The following is a 6,666-nucleotide window of genomic DNA, read 5'->3' as shown; positions in this document are numbered from 1 at the left end:
GTTTGATTTGTTTTTGTGTCCATATGAGATACATAAACAAGGAATGTAAACATATGCACAGAATATCCTCTTTTCACACTCCATTACCACAGGGGAAGGGGGACAGCACCGTCTTTGATGGTGTTCATTGTGACACATCTTTCACACCTGCCATTTTTTTATATAAACAATTTTGTGTCTCAGCTGCCCATCCATCCATCCATCCATCCATCCAGGATCAGGAAGCATTAGGCAAGGTTGGAATGTTGGACGGGATGCCAGTAGTGCTGTAGTTCTCGAGACCGGTCTTGGTCTCAAGACCGGTCTCGAGACCAATTTTCTGTGGTCTCGGTCTTGTCATGGTCTCGACTCTATTTGGTCTTGGTCTTGTCTTGGTCTCGACTCTATTTGGTCTCGGTCTTGTCTTGGTCTCGGACATAGCGGTCTCGATGGGATGGGGAAAAAAAGAGAAAACAGCACATCCTCACAGAACAGTATCATTATTTATTATGCGCCTCAATTCAAATGCAACCAGTCAGATGCATCTATTTTAAAAATGTTACATTTTATACATTTATACATATACGGACACTGCCAATGTTTCACAGTCCACACACATCATACACATCGCATCATAGCGAAGTCGGCAAAGAAATGTCCGCGAAGTCTATAGCATAGTTATAATTCAAATAAATTAGGTATTTTACATTCATTAGAAAGCACGGTCTTGGAGGTGCAAGTCAATCTGGAGGCTCATTCTCTTCAATTCAAAGCAAAGGATCATTACATAGCCGTATTTATAGCTTACCGCAGGGGATCCCAAACTTTTCAGCTCACGACCCCCAAAATAACCGTGCCAGTGACTCGTGACCCCCACTATCCTCGGAAGTGGTTAAAATATACAAATGTTGCGCGCAACGGTGCACATGCGCCAATAGGCCTATCCAAACATGAGCATGACAACACAAAAGAACACAACGCTCTAACAACCATATAACTTTTTTTAAAATTGTTATTTACTCATTCGTTTCATTTCAACAAAACACCTCACCTAATGAGATGGGTGGGCACAATGCTTGGAGCACAGCAAGTCCATTCTTGGGTTAATTTTGGAGACCGCGACTCGGAGATCATCCTCCACGTTCAGTCGCGTCATGTTTAACATGGTGCTGTAAATTCTGCTGCAACTGATGTTATTGATGTGTCGTTAATCTGTCGTAATCACTTCAGGGGTCGCAATCAAACGGAAAGAAATTTGAAAGGCTGATGGCTTTTTAATTTGCATGTTTTTTTTAAATGTAACTATTAACTACTAGTTTTTATCTTTTGTTAGTTATGGATAAAATGTTAATAAAAAATGTTAAAATGTTGATGAAATGTTATTTCTAATAATTTTTAAAAAATTATTTGATTTCTTGGAAATCATCTCGCGACCCCCCCCTCAATGTCTCACGACCCCCCAGAGGGTCGCGACCCCTACTTTGGGAACCACTGGCTTACCCGAGGCCTCTGTCCCTGGTATAAGAGACTTAATATGAACATCTTTCTGTTACATCCCATCTCTTTCGCTTGACGAGGTCTGATAAAATGGTTATAGGAGAGGATTGCTGAGAATATTATTTTCCATCAGGCCTCGTAACTATGACAAATCTGGGAGATTTTAAATGAGAGACATATGGACATATGGACAATATAATTGAAAAGATAACATGAATTTGATTTAACGAGTAATGACACTTTACAGCAATGCCTTTTTTCTCTACAGTTGATCTGAGTAATGTGATGTCGATTCTAGCCCTAGTCTGTTTTCGGTCTTGGTCTTGGTCTCGACCAGTCTTGGTCTTGGTCTCGCCTTAGTGTGTCTTGGTCTTGGTCTTGGACTTGGTCTTGGTACCCTCAAGTCTCGGCAGTGTCTTGGTCTTGATACCCTCCAGTCTCGGCAATGTCTTGGTCTCGGTTTAGGCAGTCTTGACTACAACACTAGATGCCAGTAGCATCCAGTTATGCAGAATATAACAACAAGTATATAGAGTATAACATATTTACAATTTTTGTAATTTAAAAATTTCTTTTATGATTAAAATAAATAAATAGAATCGGAATACCTTATAAAAATAAATGAATAGAATCGGCCATTTCTTACACCCTCCCAATAAGCCCCTTGTTCAGGAGTTACATAACAGGAAGGTCAATGTCCCATTAACTTATAGCACTGGTGACACATTAACACATAAAACATTACAGTCCCTCTCTAACAGCTCTATTAAACATCACTACATCACTCAATGGCATAACTCCCTACAGTGACGTACTGCGTTACATGATCCTACACTATCCTGGAGCACTTCTTCCACTTGGTGGACATTCATCTGAAAATCATGGCCGTCATTATATTTCACCGAACTTTTTTTTCTTGAAGTATTGTAAGACAATGCTGTGTTACACTCCCTAATTTTCATAATGTGTACATAAATACACGGATTCAGTTTTGAGTAGCAAGTATGTCTATAAATATAGCAAATAAGGGAGAGAGCAGACATCTGTGTTTGATGCTTCTATCTAGAGTAAAATGTCAAAATGAGACCATTAGTATTTATAAAAACTTTCTGTACATGATTACAGTATTGCTCAGAATGATACATCTGATGAATGACTCTCTAAAGCCAAATGTTTTCAGCACCATAAATAAAAACTGAAGAATCCCTTGCACTTCAAGGAAGAACTTAGCCTACAGCCCCAAACTCTTATCTGCTTTTCATTCAGATTCAAGAGGACCCTTCATGAAAATGATATTTTTTAACTCTTGTGCGGTCAGGCAATTAAATTATAATTTTTTGTTAACATCTGATTTATTTCCATTATCCTAATGATCATTTCCCCTTTCCCTTACATATATTACCATATATTACTATTATTTGCCCTAATTTTAGATTATTTTAATGACTTTAGGGCTGCTGCTTCACATCGGCAGGGTTTGGGGTCCAGACAGTCCCCTGCTTCTCTGTGTGTGCATGTTACATGTTTTCCCACTGATGTGTGGATTTCCCTCAGCAGTGCAAAACACTGGCAGCTGGGCATCTCCCAAACGACTGCGTGCGTGTACTTCTGTGTGCCCTGCAATGGACTGGCATTCTGTCTGTATTGGTGCAAATGGTTCTTCATATTTCCACATTGTAAATTAATATTGTAGCAGCCATTGGGGTGACAATTCTGGTTATTCTGTAGCTTTATGTAGCAAACTTGACATTTTTAATGAATAACAGAAGCCATCTCCTGTAACTGAATTGGTTAATGAAAAATAGATTTTTGCCATGTAGTCCATTTAAGTCATTACAGATGTTTTGCTGAATTATCCAGCATTGTAGAAGGATTACTGGAAATCTTTCAGGATTGGTTAGCTAAGAGGTAGAGAAGTAGGTGAGCTCAATCAACATTTAAACTGGTAATAAAATGGTCAATCCATTTGTAATCTGACACACACTCAGATAAACCGTCCCTGGAATAAGTGGGAATGTCACTTTAAGTTAAACAATTAAGTAAAGCCATAAACCTATTGGCTCGTCTCTTATACATTAGGACACAGATCCACCTGCATGTCAGGAGCTGTCTAAGGAATCATACAAGCTTTTTTTTTGCTTAAAATCCATCTCCAGGTGGTCCTTATTTCCATATGAAAATCTGTGCATAAGATATTGGCTGACTGCAGATCGTTTGCAGAATAAGAAGACAAATGGAGCTCTGGAGAGCACATCTTGTACCTGCTGCTGGATCCAGTCGTGTTGTACGATATGGTGGGTGACATGTTCCCTGTAAACCTGTTGAATATGCAGCAATCTGCCATCGATGAAAGGAATTTAATTGGCCAAATGCTACATCAAACAACTGCAAAGAACAGTTAGAATTCCCGGGAGACAGCTGATTGACTGTACTCCATTACTCCATTAGTCTTTTGAATACTCCTACTACTACTAATAATAATACTATGCTACTCTACTATAATAATGTTCTAATACTCTATTATTCACATCGGCAGGGTCATGGTTCATGGTTCATGTAGATAATATGACACCTCATGAAGGATGCAGGGGGGTGGGTTTAATAAAATATGTAAAATTTAATTTAGAACACAACAGTTTGCTAAAAGAAGTTTCCAGAAAGAGATGCCATATCCTAATCAAAAATGGTGTTCTTAAGTTATAACTTTTCCTAAAATTAGGTAATCCTATCTGACTGTGTTCGTTCAGGAACTCACTGCTCTGATGGGAAATGTATTCAATACCTTGTGAAGAGTGAGCCTTGAAGCAATAATATAAAATGTATAAGAAGCATAGCAAAGCCTCTATATATACCCACACAGCGCAGGATGAATGACTAGATGAATGTATCTACTCTCACACCGTCATCTACAGAGACCTCGGTTACTGCCATTGGGTCTAATTACCACCTTAAGTTTATTCTCAGTGGATTCATGGAGATTCTGAAAGCCCAAAGATTTTTACATATGAATTTCTTAATATGTGTTGATTTGGATTTGCTGTGTCTAGGTTTATTCCGAAATAAAACCTTTTTTGACCTTGTTGTCCTGCACCTCCATCCCACAAATGGGACAGACCTCCACCCAATGAGGTTCCACACCTATCGTCATTTTCTATTCTTATCCAACGGAAAGCATTTAGAGAAATATGAACCCACTGCAACAGAGCCACAATTTTCTGCTTTCCTGTAACACAGAGGGACAAAGGTGTTGCCATGACACATGGAGGTTACATCATTTGAGAAACCCCACAACCTGACTACACACCCCAGGAAAAACAATTAAGCCATATGTGACTTTATTAGCCGGGCAGTAGTAGCCAGTAGGTCAGCACATACAAAGGACCACAGAGGCTCTCGGGATGCGTTTTGGAGGTGAGCTTTCCAAGATGCTGCTGGAATGTAGAGTGGAGCTCAGTACTAGCATCTTACTGTTTAAAACACCCAGACTGTGGATGCTAACCTTACATACTCTCACTCTACACTAGCAGATGAAAATCTGGAAACAGGTCACTCAGTCCCAGAGTTTTCGCTTTGGCTCACTGTGATTGGTTGAGAGGCCAGCTTCACAAAGGTACCACATAGGTTATTCGGAGCATCGCAGGAAGTGCCCTTAAAAGCTAAGTCAGATCCATTGGTCATTCACTTTCACTAAGACAGGTGCTTGACAGTGCTGAACACGAGACAACTGTAAGCAGAAATACGTCCTTCTACTCTGCTCCACACAATTTGCAGTTTTTGCTTATTATTTTGACCTGTAAATGAAATAAAGAAATGTTACATACTGATCCCATGTTCATTCATCATTAATCAGTCATAACGGTTCATGTATTTCATGCAGATGCTAAATTTATTCATGATTTGTACTTGAGTAGTAACTGACTTACTAAATTACTTGTGCCTCCTCAAGTATTGTGCCCCTCAAAGTGTTACCAAAAAAAGTCCTAGTTATAATGATGACAAATTCATTAAATGACGTCACGGGCCACATGTTGACACTGCAGGGGAATTAGGGACAATCCACCGAAACCAATTGTTTTAGTTCAGTGAATGAAAAGCCACAGGACCAGAGCCAAAAACACGCAGAGCCAGGGAAGAAATCAGATTTGTTTACATATTTATCTAGAGACTGGATATTTTCATACAAGTTCATTTCAAACGTATACAGAGTCTTTAAAAATAGACTCACTGAAATGAAAATCATCATAGATTGCATATCTACCCAAAGAGATATAGCTTAGATATAGAATTTTTGTCTCGGGTTCTCATTTCCTTAGAATGAGAACGACCTTGTTGAAATGAAAGATATATGGCAGGAAAGACTGGCCACAGCTAGGTCACTTCCTCCCCCAACATGACCCAGTGAGATTCAGAACTTTAAGTCTTTCTTTTCCCTATCAGCTATTCTTATAGTTTTATACACTCTCGTACACACGCCACAAAATCGTAAAGCATGCAATTCAAAGGCAGATGTTCCCATCAAATATAATTCAGTGCTTTTTAAGTGTTCAGCCCTAAAACATGACTTGTTTTGTGCTCAAAATCCACTTCAGGAGTACAATGTCATTAAAGCAGAAAGCATTTGGAACCGTTACTGAGCTTTCTGGCAATTATTTACCAAAGAGCTTCATCAAAGTCAGCCGAACTTTCGGCAACAGATGCCACTTTCAGATAAATACTGAGCTCAGGGCGATGAAAGACTGCCTGATGAGTCTTTATGTGAAGTGTTCACACTATCAGAGCAAATGCTGGTCTGCACATTCACTGGCATCTTTAGGTCGCAAATTAAATTGACAAAAAAAGAGATAAAGAATAAAAGTTCTAATCAGATCGCAAGTACATGTACTGTACAGTTCAAAGAGGCTTACCGAGAATAGAAGATTTGAAATGTATCAATCAGTATCATTCTTCGCAAAACATGTTATGGAAATAATCCTGTAATGTATGGCATACTGGATGTGGAAAAAGGGTAATCAGAGTAATTAAATATTTAAATTTGCATTCCGTTTTTGGTAACACTTTACTTGAATGGATGCAAGTAATTAGTAATTCAGTTAGTACTCAAATACAAATCATGAACAAATATAGTAACTGCATGAAATACATGAACCATTATGACTGATTAATGATGAATGAATATGTGGTCAGTACATA

Source organism: Paramormyrops kingsleyae, chromosome 5 (assembly GCF_048594095.1).
Source record: "Paramormyrops kingsleyae isolate MSU_618 chromosome 5, PKINGS_0.4, whole genome shotgun sequence".
NCBI classification, from domain to species: Eukaryota; Metazoa; Chordata; class Actinopteri; order Osteoglossiformes; family Mormyridae; genus Paramormyrops; species Paramormyrops kingsleyae.
Note: the sequence above shows the minus strand (reverse complement) of the source record.